The sequence below is a fragment of the Drosophila persimilis genome, unplaced genomic scaffold (assembly GCF_003286085.1).
Source record: "Drosophila persimilis strain 14011-0111.01,24,50 unplaced genomic scaffold, DperRS2 tig00000735-arrow-arrow-pilon, whole genome shotgun sequence".
Classification (NCBI taxonomy): Eukaryota; Metazoa; Arthropoda; class Insecta; order Diptera; family Drosophilidae; genus Drosophila; species Drosophila persimilis.
Genome location: NW_020825346.1, coordinates 1,279,208 through 1,302,135, shown reverse-complemented (window position 1 = coordinate 1,302,135; position 22,928 = coordinate 1,279,208). Strand labels below are relative to the sequence as shown.

The window sequence follows — 22,928 nt, the reverse complement described above, 5'->3', positions numbered from 1 at the left end:
GGGATTCGTCTCAGCTTTCTCATTCCGGACTGATCGAAGCAGATGTCGCCATTTTCGCTGTGTTGGATCGGGAAATTTCGGTTTTTTTTCTCGCTCACTCTCCATTTGGTTTTCTAGTAGAAAGAATAAGCTTTTTGGTTTTTTGCTTTACAAGTTTTGGGAGAGGGTATCATTTGCTTTTCTTTGGAGACAATTTTTAATTTTGATTCCTGGACTCATTTCAGGGATGTTATTTTTTGTTAGGACATTTTGTTTGGACTATAAAAACTGGACTAAACAAATTTGACTGCAACAAGGGGCTCAGCATGAGTTTTCGCAGATTTTTAGTTTTTAAGTTTTTACTTTCTTCTTCCCCTTCTTCTCGAATCGATTCTCCATTTTACTGGGTAGCAGCTAGTTCGAAGAATCCCTTTCCTGCCATGCTTTTCTGTTACTTTTTTTTTTTGCCGGGAGGGGGTAGGGGATTGGGGTTGGGGTGGAAGTTTTCCACAAGTTTTTGGCAGAGATTGATGAATTTTGATGATGTTTACGCGCAAAAGGAGAATTTTTCTTCAGCTGCATTTGTAGGTCTTTCCCTGCCCGCAATCCTCTCTCTCTTTTCGGTGCGATAATGGGGGGGAAGGGGGGAAATTTTGTGGCAACAGCGGCATCCTTGAAGTAACCTTAATCCCCTGGCACGAGGGGCGAAATGAATGATGTTCCATGGGCGGCGAAGGATGGCGGTTCCTGCTTGCCCCAAGTCCTTCTGCGGGCTTTAGTTTATCTTGTTGCTGTTGTTGTTGGTGCCTCAGCGGCCTGCATTCCTTGAGATGCCACTGCCACAACATCGCCGCCCTCGCACCTCCTCGCCCTGGCATCCTGAGCTGCCTTGGTTTTATGTTTCAAGGATATCGTCTCATTTTTTACCCCACTTTTTTTTGTGGTGCGTCGTCTCCCCTTGTCGTCGTCGTCGTCGTCGTCGTCGTCGTCGTTGTCGTCGTTAGATTTTCATTTTCATTTTCATTGCAATTTCATTTGCTTGCCACACGACGAAACGAAACGAAACGAAACGCAACGCAAAAGTGGCCAGGACCCTTTGCAGTTATGCCCCAGTCCCCCCTGGTACTCCCCTGCCCCTAGTTGCACCCCTGTGTCCTTTGGTGCGTGTGGCAAGCAAGGACGCATATTAATATCCTTACTTAGCTGCATGAAATGTGCTTAGCACGTTTCCACACTTTACCACCCACCACCCACCACCCACACCCACACCCGCACCCCCTTCTGAAGGGCGAGGGATCTTAGGTGCTGAACAGGAATTTTCCTGCCCCTGTCTTATCTTTTTTGGGGTGATGGAGGCGAAACCTTGGAAGTTTTGCACTTTAAATTCTTGAAACGAATGCCCTTCCCAGACATGTATCTCAGTGACGTGCCTCTTCAGGAGGCAGGCCCTCTAATGAGGCACTCTCTATAAGCAATTAGTTCCATTATAATTTGAACTTTTCTTCCTCTGCATTCTAGAATGAATATTGCTCTTGCCACATGTGGCGGAGGGATGTTGCCAATGGCAATCGATGGACGGCAGGCACAGGCGTGGGAGGAGGCTGCACAAACTGCACAGCACCAAGGAGGCGGCGCAACAACACACATGAACATTGAAGCCTGCTCCACGTGCAACAAGGACAACACAAAGACTACGTTTATGCAACAGTCATTCGCTGGAAATGACAGGCAACAAAAAGACAGAGAGAGAGAGAGAGAGAGAGAGAGCGAGAAAAAAATGCTCAAAGGAAATATAAAAAAAAACAACGAAAATGTGCAAATGGAATGAAAATGAAAACCTACCAGAGGAGGCTGCAAGTGGATGTGTGTGAGTGTTGCACTTTGATGCTCTTATTGCGTTTGCCACACACACACACACACACTCACACACAGAAATAGACAACAAGGAGAACGCAAATCAAATGAAACACCAAAAAACACAGACAACGAAAAAATCATCCACAGAGAGAGCTAGGGTACAGGGAGAAGGGAAGGGAGCGAGATGCAGGAGCGAGAGGGGGAGAGAGAGAGAGAGAGAGAGAGAGAGAGAGAGAGAGAGAGAGGTGAAGCGAAGAAATTGAGTGCCGCCCATGCAATTTGCAGTTATTGCCCCAAAAGGCATTGCCACCCACCCCTCCCCCCTCCCCCCTCCCCCCGCGCCCGTTTTTTGCTGGCAACCGGCCGAGGCTTTCATTTCGTCAGGATGAAAATTTCATTTTTGTCTCACTCGCTTTCCTATTTTCCTGGGCGCCCTTTGCTTGCCTGCCACGGTGCCTGGTGGGGCAAAAAGCATCTACAGCATTGCCAAAAAATTTCCAACCGGACGCAGTTGGTCAGTCCTGCCCCTGCCCCAGCCACACACACACATAGCCAGGCTTCACCTACGCCCCGGACAGAAGTCTGCGCACAAATGTATGCAACGGCAGGCGGGAACTGGGAACAGGAATGCGGAAAAATGCAAAAGAAAATGTAAATGAAAAGAGCGTGTGCTGCAAAGTGAAAGCGCAAAAGCAACAAGAACAAGAAGCAACAGAGGCACTGGCAGAGGCAGAGACAGAGGAAAACACACAAAAAAGAAAAACTAATTCGATTAATCATCAGGCCAAAAGGCAGTAGAAATAGCAGCAGAGAAAGCCGGGTGGTAACAAGGGGCCAGGGCCAGAAGGAGTGGCAGTGGCAGGCACCGGGAAAAAGGGCATCCTGGCTGGCAGACAGGCATCACAACAACAATAACAACAGACCTATAGAGCTACAGAGAGGAAAAACCAAAAGGAAAACTACACTGAAAAAGTACCCGGGACACACATACACCCACACTTGGACGCATGCAGCATGCTGCAGCTGAAGGACTGTAGTTGTTGCTGTTGTTGTTGCCACCGTTGATGACTGCCCTCCCCTACCCGAAAAAAAAATAAGCAAAGGTACAGCGGCTTGGGGCAGCAATCAGAGGCAATAGGACATCTAAAGATCAACTGCGAACTGCGTATACACTTTCAGGATTCATGATATTTGAATGGCATATATGAAAATTCGGCTGGAGATTCTTACATAGTGATTGTACCCTTCCACAAATGTAAAATGGATATAGAAATTAAAGATCTAGGCTATAATACATTTAGTGGTTGTAATTCACTGTATAAGCTGGGGCAGCTCGAGAGCCGTGGTGATCACTGATCCGTGAGCGGTAGCAGGCTGTTAACTTCGATTGTTAACAGCGCATAGAGATGTTGCCCGCTTAGAGATGCTTCCCGGAAAAAGTAAACATTCTTATGGAAAGAATGAATAATTCAAGATGCCAAAGGACATATGTGGTTCTGTAATATTCAAAGAAGTTCCTTGTTAGTTCCGAGCCAACCTGCACGAGTGAATCACATAACCCTTTTCAGTTCGAATAGTTACCCTTTTGGTCTCACACCCGAAACGAGTGCCCATTGTGGGTGTCCGGGTTGATGCGAAGGCGTTGCTACTGACGCTGCTGCTCCCCCTTACCCCTACCACCTAGCTACTACTGCTGTTGCTGTTGCTGCTGCTGTTGCTGCTGCTGCTGGTATGTTGCACCACTGGGTGGCCTGGCCTAAGCTGCCCCCGAACCTCAGACCAGCGTCGATGAGGAGGAGGACGACGACGACGCATGCACAGAGCCATCAAGCGAGTGTGGCATGTGGCAAGGGCCATGCGAGGGAGCATGGGAATAGATAGGGTAAGGTGGAAGGGGGCGCCCAGCGGATGTCAGTTTGAACTGACCAATCTGCAGGCATATATTGCAATAGGCGCATGCTGCAGGGTGCAAGGGTGCACAGTGCGTATGCGCAATGCCCGCAATTCAGGTGAAGCCCCCACACATGGAGAAAAGCAAACAGGAAAACAACGGAATACCAAATGGAGGAAACTGGAGCACAAGTGGGTGTACGACGTACGTACTGGAAACAGCAGATGGAGTGCTAGGGGAGAGATTTCTGTGCGGGGGGGGGGCAGGGGACACGGGACAGGAGGCTGGGGGCTGGGGGCTGGGGCCATGCAATTAGTCTAATTGCTAAGCATGCTGGAGGCCATTTCCATTTGCATTTGGCTGCCGTCCACCCAAATCCGAATCTCTCGCAAGACAGATCGAAGAGGGAGCCATCCATTGGGAGAGGAGTGAGAGTAACAGAAGGCGGCCCTCTACTTGGCGCTAATCGTTCAAACGAAATCAGCAACAATTCATTTGCACAACAAGCGCCCAGCTCCAAGCCGAAGCCACTCGCAGTCTCCGACTCCAACTCCAAGAGCAGGCTTCGATTCCAAGACCAAGACCAAGACCACAACCAAGTCCAAGTGCAAGTTGAAGCCTTTGTTGCTGTTGTTGCTGTTGCTGTTGCTGTTGCTGTTGCTGTTGCTCCTACCACAGATTATCTTAATTCACGTTGTGGGAGACTAATGAGTGCAAACTCTGCCTGGCAGAAGGCAGCAAGGAGATCCACAGCGAAAACAAAAATGAAACCTCGCATCGCAACGTGAGGCCTTTCTCTCAACGGCCACAGACGCCTCTCATTTGGCTGTTCTGCCTCTGACTTCTGCCTCTTTCTGCCTCAGCTTGTGGCAGCGTTCTTTTTGGACGTACGTTCATCCATCGTGCCATTCAACATGCGTGCGTTGTCTTGGCCTCGTCTTTAATTGAATTAGTGGGACCAGTCAGCCAACCCGAGGAGCACAGGCCACAGAACGGAGTCAATCTCCATGCACTGAGCGAATTATCAGATGAAGAAGAACATTCGGCTAAGTGAGAGAGCGAGAAGGAGCTCAAATGTACTGGTTCTCCCTCCAATAAAGACAGGAACTAAGGAAGGAAAACTATTTAGTCTGATGAGCAAATCTTAAATTTAAAAGACATCGAAAGGTAGATGATGAAGAGGAAACAGCAGGCAAATGATGATCAGGAAACAAGAGGGGTTCAATGAGAGATGAAGGACCTACTTGTAAGACGAGCTCTGCAAATATGATCTCCCAATCCGCTAACCATATTATTGCCCTAAGCAACAATCGTTAGCACGTTCATTATGGACTCTCACCTTCGGAATGAAACAGTTTCTTCTGCCTTCCTCCCCGTTTCTCTCAGTGAAGACTGCGCTCAGGGCTCTGCTCAGTTCTGTGCGTTTCAAAATCGCATTAATTGTGCGCGAGCCCCGTAACCCAGTCTCTCGAAGACGATTCTCAGAGTCTTCTCGCCTCTGGAGTGCTGCCTGCTGCCGGCTGCCTCCGATCCCTGCCTTCTTGGATCCTTTATCTGGCTGAACGCGTTGTGCGTTGCTTGTGTCGCCTTGTGTCGCTTTTAATTAAGCATAAATTTCATCACATAAGATACGAGATGGAGCTGAACGGGGCACGCATCTTCTTTGCCTGCCGCTGCTCTCTCTGTGAATGTGTGATGCTGCCTGCCTCTTATTGATGTTGCAGCAACATGCAGAGCAGAGCAGAGCAGAGCAGAGCAAAGCCTTGGCCATATGCTTTTTTCGGGTTGGGGGGGGGGGATTGCATTATGACAGCAGCCTAATTGATTGAGCCATTTCCATTGTTGCCGGTTAGCCGCACTCCGAAAACTTTGCACTCCAAGACACTCGCCTCGCTTTCCTCGAGGAGGAACTTTGCATGTCTCTAGCATTTCTTTCAGGTCTCTCGTTTGTCACTCCTCTCTGGCGAAATTGCACAGCTGCTGATGCTGGCCAAGACAAATGAATTGCCATTAGAAATGGCTAAGCACGAAGCTCGAGGGAGTCTGGGTCTGGGCCAAGTTCTGCGGCTTGGCAAGATGTCGCCAGATGGGGAGTGGAGTTGTGGCTGAACTTTGAAGCGACAACACAACAATTCCCCAAAGACCGATTAACAACTGGGCAATGCATCTATCGATCAATGTATCGCAGCTGATCTGTGAATCGCTATAAGGAATCATATATTTTATTAATAATATTGAATAATTTATGCACTGCACTTCCGCTCTTTCATCGCTAACGCGTCTATTATAATGTGATAGTGAAGTGTCAGCCGTTCTTCGGGTGTTTATCTGAATAGCCCATAGCCGAGGCAGGACATCCGTACCCCTGTCCATAATAACATTATATTGAATGGCTCTTTAAGCAAAGTCCATACCCCCTTCATGGCCATGTCCTGCCGCTTACCGAGCTGCTAACTTCGGTCAATGACTTGGCCGAAAGCTTTTGTTTGGTTATTGCTTTTGTTATTACAGAGCCATCATATGGCGATGGGCCATGGGCCACGGGCCATGGGCCCCTTTTCCTTCTGCCAGTCTTATTTTCGATGTGTTTTTTGCTGTTGTTTTTGTTGTGATAAGAGCAGCAGACGACCAGACCTCGCCCCCACCAGAGACCCTGACAAACACCTGTCTGGCTCTGGCTTTGGCTCCTGCTCCTGCTCCTGCTGCTGGCTCTTCTCCTGGCTCCTGGCCTTAGCTCCTGCGGCTACTGGCCTGGGCCTGGGTCTGGGTCTGGGTCGGAGCCTGAGCCTGTTCTGATTTTTTGTCATCATCGTTTGAAATTGTATCGTATTTTTTTAAAGGATATTGTTTCAAATAATTCAAACTGTAGTCCAGACTAGCTCGCCCTTTTAATGTTTGCGCCAATATTTTGCGGGCAGGTGGCATGTGGCATGTGGCATGCGGCAGGTGGAGTAGGTCCGGTCTGGTCTGGTCTCGTCTGGTCAACGTCAGGAGAGGCGCCTCCATCAGTCGCTGGCATCGTCGTCGTCGTCGTCGTCGTCGTCGTCAGTGTGCCCACTGAAGCGTGATGTCGTCTGACATTTACGGATATATGTACATGGACACCCGATTACTCACATAGGGAGCTCCGTCTATCCACCGATCTGAATGGGAGGTGGAAGGTGGGCGATGGGAGGAGGATGGGGCCAGGAGCAGTCGCGAATGCGGACGTTTGCTTGCTTTTGGCCAAAGTCCCAGCCCCTTCCTCCGTTCGACTCGTTTTATGTATTCCCGTATTTGCGTTTCACGTTTTTTTTACTCTACGACTATGCGGCTCCTCATTTGCTCCTTCTCCTTCTCCCACTCGTCGACGCCATGCAAAAAATATAGAGGAAAAAAACTGAACAACTTTGGAAAAATTTTGTTAACGTAAAAAAGTCTCTTTGTTCCTCCGACAAGCTGCTAGGGTAAGGGATGGATGGGGGTATATTCCATAAAAATATGCTAGCCGTGTGCTTGCTCTTTTTGGTACTCTTCATCTCTCCTGACGGACTGGATGGAGACTGTGGTTCCACTATGTGGTGGGGTTCGATAAGAGACACTTATCGAAGAGCGAGTGAAGGTAAATGTAGAGCAAAACCTACGAGTACTCAGGGACAGAAGTTCAGAGCATTTTATGTACCAATCTTAGAGGACTCAATCATACCAGAGCCATTCTCCAAAGCATGCCGCCGATTCCAAGAGAGTATTCCCACTTCGTCTGGATTACTGGTCCTGGTCTGGAGGCCGTGCCCCTTGAGTAGTTCCACACATTTGGGTTTTTACCTCTCCTTTTTTGCATTTTTTGGGCCGCAGACAAGCCCGGGGCTCCAGGCTCCTGCCACACGGCGATGGCGATCCGTCTCTGATGTATCGTCAATATTTTGTACCTTTATCAAAATTAAATTCCGGCAATGAACGTGTGCCTACGTGTACGCGGTGGACCCACATCCCGCACATTCCTATGCGGGGATTTTGTGTTTTGTATTTTGAATTTTGCATGTCTGATGTCTGGACTGTGCCTCCGCCTCCGGTCTGCCGTCTAACAGGAGAAGGGGGAGCACCTTTAATTGTGATTCGAAATGGGGACTGACTAAATCTCTAAATTCCAGTCTCGATTTGATGCCCTTTTGATGGGCCTATCAGAGGCTGAGGGCTGTTTTACCTCTGTCTCCCTTTTGGGGGGGTGTGACGTTAAGGGTAAAGTGCACCCCATTTTGTGCGACTGCAGTTTGTGGGCGCCACTTGGGCATAACAAAGGCCCTCCACAGCGTTTGATGAATGTCGTTTTCGGCTGTCCCCTGCCGCCTGTCGACTGGCCTGCATGGGTGTGCGGGTGTGGTGTTTGCCTCCCCGTTTGGGTTGGCTCATCGATATGGCCAAAAGCCGCAACCAATCGCAGGGCGAATGCAGTGCTGCAAAAAAACGCAGCAACAGCAGCCACAGCCCACAGCCGCGGCCGCGGCAGCCGCGGAAGCAGGACATGCTGACCAAACGGTGACGCCCATGTGCGCCTTGGCTGCGATTTGCATGCGTCCGCATCCTGCCACACTCATCCACCCATCCACCCGCCACCGCGAGGGGGTGGCTGTTGCTGCTGCTGTTGCCATATCTGGCTGAAGGCAGGAGGGGGCTCTACAGGGGGTTGCTTATGTGCCGCGTGTGCACGTTAATTACTCCGCACTGTTCTCGCTCTCTCTATTTACCTCTCTCTCACTCTACCTTTCTCACTCTATATGTATGTACATGTGTGCGTGTGCATGCAATGTGTGTGTGTGTGTGCGTGTGTGTGTGTGCGTGTGTGTGTTGTGTTCATCAATTTGCCATAGATTGCAAAAAAGTGAAGTCTCAATCAGCGCAGCAGCAGCAGCACCCAAAGCAGCAGCTAAAAAATTTGAGAGCCGATGATGATCGAAGATAGCAATACCCTGGGAAATTCGAAGCAATTACATGTCATTGTGGACTACATTTACTTGAGCATAAATCAATTCAAGGATTTTTCTACCACAGAATACCATTTCTGACAGTTAGAGGAATGTCAATCGATTCGAATCGAATTAAATAAAGTGGATATTAAACTCACATTTAAATTAAATATATTTATGTACAAATAATGACCATGGACCGCAAATCAATGTGAAGGCGACATACAAACTAAAAAGAAACCCCAAATTAGAAGCACTACTGAAAGTTCTTGTAAAATTTCCATAACAATGTTAGTGGAAGATAATTAATTTATGGATATTATTCAGGATATATGTACATATGTACTTTCTACACAATGAATATAAATATAAATAAACCATTATCTGGCAATCAAATGATTGTCCCCGAAAGTTACAGTTCCAAATAGAGATCTGTTCCTTCCATGCCCCGTGCCATCCATCGACTGTGCCGCTTATACCCGGCCCCGATATCCTTGAGAACAACTGCACAGAGCAGAACAGGACAGCGCAATACTAGTGGGGGGTTGGGGGTTGATGGGAATGAGTGAGAGCCAACCAATATGCTGCTTCACATGCACCAATGTCGTGGGCATTTATGTACTTCCTAGTTTTATTCCCGGTACTCGAAGCGTATAGGGGTATATGGGGTTTTTGCTGAAGATGGACACCCAGACCCCGTAAGGTGGGTATGTTCTTGATCAGCATCAATAGCCGAGTCGATATACCCATGTCTGTCTGTCTGTCTGTCAGTCTTGATTGACTCTTAGTTCTCAGGGACTTTAAGAACTAGAGCAACCAAATTGTATATCCAAAGTCCTGTGATATCCCACTGAATCAAATTGGGTTTAAAGTTTTGCCATCGCCTTCCACGCGCTTACTCAATCCTCTTTCTTTCACACACTCTTCCTCTTCCTCGTGCAGTGTGTGCCCTCTGGCGAGGTAGAACGGCTGAACCAACAATTAAAATATATTGCATAAATTACATATGCATATATTCCGACTGAGTACCGGGTATAAAGTAGAGCCGCGGCCTCTGCTGCGGCTCACAGCGCTACTTCTCGTCTCTTTTCCTTTTCTCATTTTTTTTTTTCCTATCAAACCAACTTAGTTCCCTCCTGGGCAGTGCCCCTTCGCCACCCCAAAATCCCCCTTTCAACCGTTTCAATCCATAATAATTGAATTGGAAAAAGGCTGAGAGAGTGGGCGAGGGGAGGCAGGTGGCACGGACAGGGACTGTGGCTGGGTTTAACGCTACGCGACCACAGGAAAATCGTAATTAAACAGGATATGATGTTGGTAAAGGTCCAAGCCATCTATATATGAGTGGGTATGTGCAGGACGCGATTGTGTATATATGTAGCTCCATGTGATGGCTGAATAAACTTGTTGTCTCCTAATTGGGAAACTGCTGGGGAAGCACGAACAAAAAAAAGAGAAACATATGCATAAGCCAAATAATCGCCGACTCGGTCTTTTTACGAAACTGAACTTAAATTTTTCTTCAAATTAAAACGTGGAAAAATATCGAAATTAAAATGTAGTTTATTTATTTATATAAAAGCATTTTAATTGGATGCTAGTTGTTTATTCATTAAGTGAAATATAAAACAACAAAAAAGGCTCCAAGAGCAGACTCCCATACGAAGCGCAGCCGGTAGGATTCGAACCTACGCTCCCAGAGGGAATCTGATTTCGAGTCAGACGCCTTAACCACTCGGCCACGACTGCTCAGGGTCAAGCTTCTTCCCAATAGAAAAAAACTTATGGGAAGGGCTTAAAGGATTAGAAAAGATAAGTCCCTAGAATAAACGCATAAACGTCTCAGAGTGTGAGAGTAAGGCAGAATAGAATCGCAAAATGTGCCATGACATTCACTGGTAGGAACCTCCTTCCTAAATTGTAATATTCTCATTGATACCTGAGCTATAAACGATGTAAGCCAATTAAGGTTTCATTCAAAAAAAATTATTGATAATTCATTATACAAATGAATATTTCATTTCAAAATGTTCAAAGAATATTCATTGTGTGCAGAATGTGGTTAACCAAAGACTAAACAATACCAAGATTATGCATTAGGGACCAAAAAGTTGTTCTATGCGAGTTTTTTTAATGACGCGCTGTCGACAGAGGGCCTACGCGGGGTTTTAATTAAATTTTCCCCTAAGCTTCGTCTGCGACCGCGCTACTCGGCTTCGTCTGTTCGGCAATGCCTGATCAAAATTCGTGGCGACTCTGCTAGGCCGCAAGAGTGCAGAAACTACATTGCTTGGGCATGATTGAGCTGACTCGAGTTTTGTTTATAAGGGCTGTTTTCTCGTTGCTGTTCAAAAAGCTTCTGGTTTTTAACTTACCCCATTTATGGAGCATGTAAGAAAAACATTTAAATAAGATGTTGTAAAAAAATAATCGAGAAAATGCAAAAAAAATACAAGGAAAAGTACTCAAGGAAAACGCAGCCGGTAGGACTCGAACCTACGCTCCCAGAGGGAATCTGATTTCGAGTCAGACGCCTTAACCACTCGGCCACGACTGCTTTAGAAATCTAGATGTTTCGGGATAAATATTGACTGCTACGGCAAGGAGAACAACATTCACTGAAGCGGCTTTTCTTCCTTATGTTTTCTTCCTGGAGATAAGGTAATCTGCATATTTGTCACAAAAATTCAAGATATAGAAAATAGATTTGATGAATTTCTATTCCGATTGCACGCCGGAGGAAGAGCGAGATCCTTCATATACCATCCGTTTCCTATATTCAATTTCGTTAGGAATAAAAAAGAATATGTCACGTTTTTTCCTGACAAAAACAGTACAAATAGGAAGTACCACAAAAAAAATGTAAATTGCTTCGCCCATTTTTTGTTTTTGAGCAGGAAAAAACGACCGTGACAGGATTCGAACCTGCAATCTTCGGATCCGAAGTCCGACGCCTTATCCGTTAGGCCACACGGTCAGTTGAACTGCAGCGGCCTTGGCCGGCAATTGAAGGATTAGCCTGGATCAGGGCTGGGTTGGGAATATGCTGTGGAAAAGCCAAGCTCTAGGAAAACCCTCCCAATAGGGCCCGAAAGGTTAAATCGGTAATTACTCGTATGCCAACGGTAAAAACAACCCCCGCGCTGGAATGCGTCACATACATATATGGGTCGCACTCGCACACAGTGCGTCACTACATGAAAAAGAGCGAGAGGAGAAGAATACTCCAAAAGTGATTTGTATCGTTTTGTGTGTAGATGTGATCGATGATGGATGTCAAACTACACATGTAAGTTAACGTACCCAATTCCATTGAGCTCTTATACGAGTTGTAAACAATCTTTGGTTTTCCAAAACGAAAACAATTTCAATCTTGGGCCTCCGCCTAATTGATTTCTAAGATGTACAATCTCAAGCGCCCCCGCCGCAATCCCATTCTTTGACACTCGCCTAAATGGAAAACCAATGTTTGCCCACACCCGGCTTCTCATAAACAATCTCACTCCCGGCTTTCTGCAGATCCTGCACTTTAGGCCTTTTACAGTTCTCTCTTTGGATGACGAAATCTAATACTCGGGATGGCGAAATCAATTGAAATGTTTATAGAAAAACGATTCCCGAAAGGGATCAACGATGCAAAGATCAGAAAGTTCAAATCAGTCTTGATCCAGCAGCGACACCGCAAAGTCTAGCTAAATATTAAGATCGCGCAATCCCTTGGCCCGGAATTCCTTTGTGACCCTCTACTTAAATCTATATCAGTGAAGTTCGAAGTAAAATAAAAACTTTTTAAAAACACAATCCGCTACCGCAGTTGTTTAATTGGCGCCCAACGTGGGGCGACGTTGTCTAAAAAGCACCGAATGATAAAAGTGTTGCGTCGTGCCGAAACCCGAAGGACAATTAATTAATGGAATAAATCCTTCAAAATTAAAAACGCGGAGTGACTGTGTGATATAGATAAAAAAAAGTGAGATAAAAAGGAAACAAACCGGAGCTTAGGGTGTGCAAAAACAAATACAAATACAAATACAAATACAAATACAAATACAAATACAAATACAACGCAAAATACAAATAAAACAAAAAGCTAATCAAGGCAATTCGTAAATACAAAAAAAACCAAAGAAACCCAAAGTTTTTAAAAAAACAAAACCAACAAAACCGACAAAACCAAAATACAAAGAAAGTGAAACGATCAGCGAAGCCAAAGAAGGAAGACCCCCAGAAGACCCAGCTGAGCAAAGAAATTTAAGAAGGAAGACCCGTTCGAAGATCTGCCAAACTAAGAAGGACGACCCCTACCGGATATTTCGTGAGCAAGAGTTGTATTAATAAATATATAAGTTCAATTAGGATATATAAGATTATAAAAACTAACATATAAGAAAAATTAAAAGTGGATCAGCTAACTTTAGATTTTGAAAAACTAAAAATGATTAACTCTCAAGCAAGGACCGATCTCACAGCAGATCTGGTCAAACAATTGATAGCACTTCAAATTTCACAAGTACAAGAGCAAATTGTAAATTTAAAACAGCAAATAGAAACTAAATCCGATCAGGTATCGGATTATCAGGCAGAAACAATAGACGAGACAATAAGAGACGACACCACATTGAAGGTAATAGAATCCCTACCAATTTTTAATGGTGGATTAAACCAATATGTAGGATGGAGGGAAGCTGCAGAAACTGCAGTGAAGTTATATAAGAAAGGAAGTAAGCAATATTATATTGCATTAACAATTTTGAGAAACAAAATAACAGGACCAGCACATGACGCACTGACCAACCACGGGACAGTTCTAAATTTTGATGCCATACTTTCACGGCTTGACTTTGTTTACAGTGACAAGAGACCTATTTACATAATAGAACAGGAATTAAGCGTTCTCCGACAAGGGAACCTTTCAATTATAGATTTCTATAACGAGGTTAACAAGAAAATGACCTTGTTAATAAATAAGACAATAATGACTCACGGAAAGGACAGTGAGATCACCAAGGAATCAAATAAAAAAATTAGAGACAATGCCTTACGCATTTTTGTCACTGGCCTAAACGGCGGCATTGCTGAAATCCTATTTTCATTGAATCCCCCAGATTTACCGAATGCCTTAGCAAAGGTACAGGAATTGCAATCTAATAACATTCGGGCCCAATTTGCCTACCAATTCAGCGGTCCCAGAAATTCAGGGAATAATAATTTTAATACCTTAAGATTCAACCAACGACAACCTAGGACTAACAGTTCACCATTCGACCAAAAAAGGGATTTGCAGAGGAATAACATGTCTTGGGGACAACCCTATTTCTTGGGTAATAGACAACAAAATCAGGCCCCAGAACCAATGGAGGTAGACGAATCTATACAAATCCGGAACCGACAGAACAGCAATCAATTCAGGGGAAATAATAACAATAGAAATTATCGGGAGAATACTAACGGTTATTTTAGGAGAAATAATAACAATTATAGCCAAGCCCAGCATTTTAGGGCAAACGTAGTCCCGAATAATCAGTCTAACGACAATCCAGCGCAGAAACGAAAACTAAACGAAATGTCGGAACAACCGGCTAATAAAGCAATGAGGATAAATAACATTGAGGAGGATCATTTTTTAGATCAGCCCCCGAAGTAGGTCTGCCCTACCTAAAAAGAGTAGACAAAAAAATAAACAGAGAATTAAAAGTTTTGATAGATACGGGAGCAACTTCCTGTTATATAAAAAAAGGAATTTACGACAATAAAAATGAATTACCAATCTATAAGAAAGTTGCTACAGTGAATGGGTTTTCAATAATTAAATATTTCCATAATATAACAATTTTCAACACAAAGCAAGTGTTTTATGAAATAGATGGAATGGAGGCAGATTTACTAATAGGATTTAACCTATTAAAGAAAATCGGAGCGGTTATTGATACAGGAAAGGGGACTTTAAGTTATAAAGACAATGAGGAGAAACTAATATATGACGAGGTCCTTTCTTTAAACAAATTAACCTTTATAGAAGGAAAAACCATCCTTCCGTTGAAGGAATATATAATAAAAAAATATTTTGAAGAAGAAAAAGAAATGAAAAGCGATTCAGTAAAGGTAGAAGGAAGTTTATATAGCTTGGGATCAAAAAATCCTGAGCACGCCGACGAAGAATTATCCGTCAATAGTTTGGGATTCAAATATCCTGAGCCCGCCGTCGTTGAATTATCCGACATCCAAAGTTTTAATAGTTTGGGATTAAAATATCCTGAGCACGCCGTCGTTGAATTATCCGACACTAAAAGTTCGAATAGTTTGGGATTAAAGAATCCTGAACACGCCGTCGTTGAATTATCCGACAATAAACAATTTAAAAGTTTGGGATGCAAAAATCCTGAACGCGCCGTCGTAGAAATATCCGACATTCAAAATTATGCAAATTCTGAATTGAAAAAAATGAAATTGTATAACACAATAACCTACAAAGAGGACAATTTAGAAAATCTCAGAGAGAAAATGGTATCTATCATCGAAGAAGACCATGCCAATATAAATTTACAGTTACCGTTCAGAACGGATATAAAAGGAGAGATTAACACTGAACACGATAGACCGGTATATGGCAAGCAGTATCCATACGCTTATTCGGTTAACGATTTCGTTAATAACGAAATAAGTAAAATGTTAGATGAAGGTATAATCAGACCTAGTAAAAGCCCATATAATTCACCGGTAATAGTAGTACCAAAGAAGGGAGTAAATGAGGACGGAACTCCTAAGCATAGATTAGTAATAGACTTTAAGAAACTTAATGAAAACACTATACCGGATAGATACCCTATGCAAGATCCTTCAGTAATCCTTGCCAATTTAGGTAAAGCGAAATATTTCTCGGCCATTGACTTAGAGTCAGGTTTCTATCAGATTTTAATGAGGGAATCAGATATTGAAAAAACATCTTTTTCCATAAATAACGGCAAATATGAATTTCTAAGAATGCCTATGGGATTGACGAACGCTCCCAGAATTTTCCAAAGGGCAATGGACGATATACTTAGAGAACAAGTTGGGAAAACTTGTCACGTTTATATGGACGATATAATAATATTTTCAAAAACTATAGAACAACATTATAAAGATCTAATTCATATAATTCAGATATTGCAAAACGCTAACATGAAAATTTCACTTGAAAAGTCTAAATTCTTTCAATTGGAAACCAAATTTCTGGGATACATTGTTTCCCAAAATATCATTAAAACAGATCCAGACAAAATCTCCACAATACAAAACTATCCAATTCCTAAAAATATCAGAGAGCTACGTAGCTTCTTAGGACTAACAGGGTATTACAGAAAATTTGTCCGAAATTATGCCACAATTGCCAAACCTTTAACAAAATATCTGAGCGGAGTAAATGGGAAAGTTTCACGAAGGGCATCCAAGAAAGCATTAATACAGCTGGATGAACCAGCAATTGGAGCATTTAATAATTTAAAGGACAGTTTAATAGCACATATTGAATTAGTACAACCAGATTACAATAAAAAATTCACATTAACCACAGATGCATCGGACATAGCAATAGGTGCAGTTTTGTCGCAAGATGGGAATCCCATAACATTTATTTCTAAAACTTTAAGTAAAACCGAGCAATTATATGCTACTAATAAAAAAGAATTATTAGCTATTGTATGGGCATTAAAAAATTTGCGAAATTATTTATACGGAGTGAGTGGAATGGAAATACATACAGATCACCAACCTTTGTCCTTTGCAATGTCGCAAAAAAATCCAAATGTTGAAATGAAACGTTGGTATTACTTCATAGAAAGTTTCACACCAAAAATCATTTATAAGCCAGGCTCAACTAACGTAGTAGCGGACGCGTTATCTCGGATTAAAATAAATCATATGACAGATAGTGATGTCGACCAGACAGAATCAGAATCAGACATAAATACTCAGCATTCAGCAGAGAGTAGTTTCGAAAACGTCATTCAAGAGACTAGCAAGCCTCTAAACCAATTTAAACAGCAGCTACTATTAGCGCAAGGGAGATTCACAGTTCATGAGTTAGTAAGAGTTTATGAAAATACCCGACATATTATTGAATTTGATACGGTTGACAATCTGCTAATCATTTTAAAAGAATTTATTCAGCCTCACTTAACCACAGGAATACACTGCACTTTAGAAGATTTATACCTTATCCAAAATAAGCTAAAGGAAAACTTCATAAATAAATTTCTCTTCACAAGAAAGTTCCTCCAAGATGTAGTAAATTCAGAAGATAAAGCTATAATTATAGAAGAAACACATTGCAGAGCCCATAGAGGACTAGACGAAAATTACAAACAAATAGCTAAGCTGTATTATTGGCCAAACCTGCACAAAAAATTAAAAGAATATATAAAAAATTGTGAGATCTGTAACAAAAACAAATATCGGAGACACCCTGTAAAAATTCCAATTGGGGAAGCTCCCATTCCAGCAAAAGAAGGAGATCAATTACACTTAGACATATACTATGCCCAAAACCTAACATTCATAACTTGTATAGATTCTTATTCCAAATACTTGGTGGTCAAGGAAATTCAAAGTAAATTAAACATTGAAAATAAGGTAATGGAAATTTTACAACACTTTCCGTTAGCAACATCATTAATGACTGACAACGAACCAAGCTTTACTTCAGCACAATTTAGATCATTCATACAAAGAAGTAACTTAACTATTTATTATGCTGATCCCAGACACAGCACCTCAAATGGTCAGGTAGAAAGGGTACATTCCACACTAACAGAAATAGCGCGGTGCATCAAGGATGAACTAAATCTAACAGATTATTCAGAAATAATAATAAGGGCGGCACTGAAATATAACCTGACGATACATTCAACGACCAATCAAATGCCATATGACATATTGTATAACAAAATAGAACACAAACATAATCCAATATTACTTAAGGAAGCTCAGACCAAAATGCTTAAGATACATAACAAAGATAGAAGAGAAAAAGATTATAAAATAGGAGAAGTAGTCTATGAAAAGAAATTCGGGGAAAGAAATAAACTTCAATCCCGATACAAAAAGCAGGTAGTTAAGGAAAATCGACCGAATAAAATTATAATCAACAATAGAAACAGAATTATACATAAAGATAACATCAAATATTAAATATTTTTTCCAGAAAATGTATGCGAATATACTAATACTGACTTTTGTTATATTGACGACTGCGGAAGTAATTGACTATACGCATAGTGACTATCTATTGCTCAAAGACGACAGAGACGTTTACACTTATGAAACATACGCTGAACTTTTCCATATTACTAATTTGAGTTTTTATAGAGAGATAATTGATAAAGAATCCAAATATGTCAACAAATCAATTAATTCAGACGATGAGTGGGAAATATCAATGGACTTAAGTCTATTAAAATTAATGATTTCAGAATTAGTTCCAAAACGGAAAGAAAGGGGAATAAATGAATTAGGTACCATTTGGAAATGGATAGCAGGCAGCCCTGATCATGACGACTTTTTGAAAATACAAAATAAAGTAAATGAATTAACTGAAAATAATAATAAACAATTTGTAATAAATTCCAAATTTTTCAAAGAAATTGAATTGCTATCAAATTCATTAAAGAATGTCATCTTCAATGAAGAAACGATACTGAGAAAGCATCGTTTAAAATTAATAACTTTTGACCTACTAAATTTAGTTGATACCATAACCCTCTTAAAAGTAAACATTTTCAATACAAAAATTTTAAATAAAAACGAAATAGAGGACATTTATAAGCATGAAAAACATAATGTTGAACTGTCTGATCTGTTGGACATTGCAACGGTTAAAATAATTCGAAATGCAGATTTAATAATCATTTACATAAAATATCCTCAAATTAAAGATATTTGCAAGTTTTACCATGCAAGAGCCATCTCACAAAATGATGGAATGTTAGTTATAAGTGAAAAAGTTTGTGAATGTAAGGAGAAATACTATTTAATGAATAATTTTAAAAGTGAAACTTTTAACAATTACGCACAAATAAATTTAAAGAGTACCTGTTTCACCAATTTACTTAATGGCTTTAAAGCCAACTGCACTAAAAAAAGGGAAAAAAAACAAAGAAATAGACATCATTCAGGATGGTGCCATATTAGTTTCAGGCAAAAATATCGTAGACAATACTACTTTGTTAGGATCGTATCTCCTTATATTCAACAACACAATTGTAATAAATAATATAAGCCACATAAATGATAAGGGTAAAATTCTAAAATATATATCGCATCATAGATATAGCGATTTTGAATTAGTTGATTATATACAATCAAATGATAAGCAATTTTCTTTTGATAATGTTAATATTTTAAATCCCCTTATAACATTAGGTAATACGGCCTTACCATTAACAACATTATTTTTAATCATTTTGATATTGTTAATGTTATTTTACTTCTGCTATAAATTAACCAAATTTGTACTTATTAAATCAATAAGAATACCGTCAGAAGAAATAGTGGAAAGCAACATTCAAATACTGTCAGAAGAAATTAGAGCTCTATCAGAACTTCAAAATGTATCGGGACGAAACATTTAAGAATGGGGGGAGTTAACGTACCCAATTCCATTGAGCTCTTATACGAGTTGTAAACAATCTTTGGTTTTCCAAAACGAAAACAATTTCAATCTTGGGCCTCCGCCTAATTGATTTCTAAGATGTACAATCTCAAGCGCCCCCGCCGCAATCCCATTCTTTGACACTCGCCTAAATGGAAAACCAATGTTTGCCCACACCCGGCTTCTCATAAACAATCTCACTCCCGGCTTTCTGCAGATCCTGCACTTTAGGCCTTTTACAGTTCTCTCTTTGGATGACGAAATCTAATACTCGGGATGGCGAAATCAATTGAAATGTTTATAGAAAAACGATTCCCGAAAGGGATCAACGATGCAAAGATCAGAAAGTTCAAATCAGTCTTGATCCAGCAGCGACACCGCAAAGTCTAGCTAAATATTAAGATCGCGCAATCCCTTGGCCCGGAATTCCTTTGTGACCCTCTACTTAAATCTATATCAGTGAAGTTCGAAGTAAAATAAAAACTTTTTAAAAACACAATCCGCTACCGCAGTTGTTTAATTTGTATGTATATAGAATCCACAAACTAATTGGAGTGCAAACATTCGTTTCGACTGATCAAGTGTGGATCGTGAGGCAAAGAAAGCCAGCGAGTGGAACGAATGTTATGCGAGGGGGAACCAAATGAAATGTGAGTGCAATTTATATAAGCACGTACATATCCAATATTTGCATATCTCCCTTAATCCAGGCTTGAATCCTGACTGATATCCAATCACAGGATATATACTTTCAATAGTTCTAAATTTTTGTATTAAAAACATACATACATACGAATATGTAAAAATATAAATATATATCTTCCAACATCATATGTCAAAGCATGAAAAAGAGAGAGAAAGGTAGAAAGACATGGGGAGATAATCATCCAATATGTATGTACCATATGCATATGTACATATATAATCGAACCATCTGTTATTGCTGCAAGGCTGCTCTCCAGGATTTATTTATAATACCCTTTAAGACAGGACATGTAAGAATTCCAAGTTGAAATCCTTACCTAATCTATAGTCTATAATAAATCAATCAATCAATTATTCAATATATCAACCTACATACATATGTATATGCATATTCGAAAGCGCCATACTCATATCAAGCAGTCGTGGCCGAGCGGTTAAGGCGTCTGACTAGAAATCAGATTCCCTCTGGGAGCGTAGGTTCGAATCCTACCGATTGCGTAATTTCTAATTTGGAGTTTGTTTTTTTCCTTCGATTCTTTTTTACATTTACTTTAATAATATGGGCTATAAGTCTTTAACTTTTTCAACACTTTACGCCAATACATAAAGCGTCATAAATAAATTCCAATGAAGATTTTCTGCCAAATCTAGACTCCAGCCGTACTCTCGTCTCGTCTATGGCCAAAATCAAGTCCAACTACAGCTACGGGTACAGCCACAACGGAACAAAGGATAAATCAAAGACACCCACTAACACAAACGTGGCCCCGGCGAGGGGTCAGGCGTGGCTGGCAAAAGGGGCAGACAGACAGACAGATAGATAGCCAGGACAGGGACCAGGACCGAACATGAAAATCCACGTGAAAATCCAACGAGAGCCAGCCCCGAGACAGAGACAGTTTATTTCATATCTGGGCGAATATATTTCGGGCCTTAATAATTAATTTTTGGAGAGCGCCTTCAGCGCCGTGTCCTTTGCTGTGGAGAGCCAGCCTTGTAGAGGCACGACCAGGGACATCCGTTTCAGATTTGAATCTACTTCAGACCCTGCCCCCGGCGCTGCCCTCCACTTGTACTACCACCACTTTTTTTTTGTGTTTTTGTTGTTGGTAGCTGATTAGCCGCACTTAGTGGAACGGCATTAGGCCACTTGACGAAATTAAAGGTGTATCCAGACCCAGCGAGGGACTCAAGGGTGCAGAGGTCTTGCTCCTGGCTCCGGGCTCCGGGCTCCGGGCTCCCAGGGCGGTCGTGTGTAACGGCGACAGCTGCTAAGACGTGCAAATAAACAGAAATTCCTGCCGAAAATATAATCCGGAAGCAGCCACATAATGACAAACGCCCAGTGCGAGAGCGGGAGCCGGAGATCCGGAAGGGGAGGGAAGGTTAGGGTGAGTCGGCGGGCGGTGTGATACGGGGGCGAAACAGACAAAATGCCTCCATCCCCCGTCGAACCGAAACGAAGAAAAGGATTATAAAATACGACAGAGCCAACCAAATAAAAGTTAAAAAAAAAACAATTACAAATTGTTACGACTACAGGATGCCCTCTACTCGGATAAGGCAACGGAAAATTTTTGTATTAGATTGCAAGAAGCCTCAAAAATATCACCTATAACGACATAAATATGATTGAGATGATACTGTATAGTAAGGCATAAAAATCAAGTACAAGAAAATTTGATTAAAAGGGGTCAAACATTTGCTTCATTTTTTAACCCAAAAAAAACGCATTCAAATTTATTTCTTATGTTGCTTTAAAATGGTTGAAATTGAACTTACCATTTCATCAACGAAGAAACAAAAGAAAGATAGAGAACAACTTATCCTGCGGATACCTTTTTGATTGTTGTTGAATTTGATATGATTTTTGTTAGATTGGTAAAGAATGGCACAAAATTATCGAAATTGAACTAGAGCTCGTTGCTCTTGAACAAGAATTCTATGGTGTATGGGAGTCTATGGAGTACTGGGTATCAAAACTTTTATTTCATCGACAGCGGCGTCATTTGTCGTGCATAGAAACCGTTAGTCCGGCCCTCGGAAAATACAAGTAAATATATCCCGAAAAAAGAGCCGCAGAACAACACACACAACAAACAAAACAACAACGAGAGACAACAAACGGCGGCGAGCAGAGGAGAGGTTGAGACGGAGATAGGAGAAAGGAGAAAGGAGAGAGAGCAGAATGTTTGTACTTTAAATGACATTCCGCAGTAAATTTCACGTTTATAGCCAACATACAACAAATAAATATCAAGCGTAGAACGGAACAGAACGGAACGTTCCATGCAGGGCCAAGCAGGGACTGGGGCTGGGACTGGGACTGAGGCTAGGACTGGAGCTGCTGAACAATTGAAAGTGGACGAAAAATGAAACGAAAAACGGATGAAGGAACTGTTCGTTAAGGGCCAACCGCCAGGATCAACTTGCCCAGCAAAACAATAAAAAATTATTGCACAAAATAATAAAATACTCGTCGTGCTCGAACTCGTACAAGCGAGGGAGCCAAGAGAAAGGCCAGCACCAGGATAGGATGATAGTTAGAGGGACTGGCAGGGGAAGGGGCAGGGGTAGAGGCTGAGGCAGGGCCGGGCCTGAGGCTAGGGAAATGTTGTTCTTGGTGCGATTCTCATAAATCGAAATGAGTGAGAGCCATCACACCATCAAAGGATGTAAGCAATTCAGAGCTCATGCTCAAAGCGGCTATAAATCCACAAGATGTGCATATACTCGTTGTATATGATTATCAAAGTTTTAAGCCACAGAAACGTTCACCTAATGAAATGTATTAGAATAAAATCAAATAGATAGATAGATAGATAGATAGATAGATATGGCTTATGAGAGATCGAATGCTGGTTCTACTATACTAATATAATCCAATGATTATATATAACCCAGTCGCTGCTTCTGCCCCTTCGAC

The 22,928-nt window shown here is 41.8% G+C and overlaps 4 non-coding genes across 4 annotated transcripts; 1 reads left to right on the top strand and 3 right to left on the bottom strand.

The window, feature by feature from the left end:
* Positions 1 to 10,337: 10,337 nt before the first annotated feature.
* Trnas-cga lies at positions 10,338 to 10,419 on the bottom strand. Its single transcript has one exon. It is a non-coding gene; the product is annotated as a tRNA-Ser (tRNA).
* Positions 10,420 to 11,145: 726 nt separating this feature from the next.
* On the bottom strand, positions 11,146 to 11,227 carry Trnas-cga. The gene has a single exon. It is a non-coding gene; the product is annotated as a tRNA-Ser (tRNA).
* A 347-nt stretch (positions 11,228 to 11,574) lies between these two features.
* Positions 11,575 to 11,647, bottom strand: Trnar-ucg. The gene has a single exon. It is a non-coding gene; the product is annotated as a tRNA-Arg (tRNA).
* An 8,771-nt stretch (positions 11,648 to 20,418) lies between these two features.
* Trnas-aga lies at positions 20,419 to 20,500 on the top strand. Its single transcript has one exon. It is a non-coding gene; the product is annotated as a tRNA-Ser (tRNA).
* The last annotated feature ends 2,428 nt before the right edge of the window (positions 20,501 to 22,928 follow it).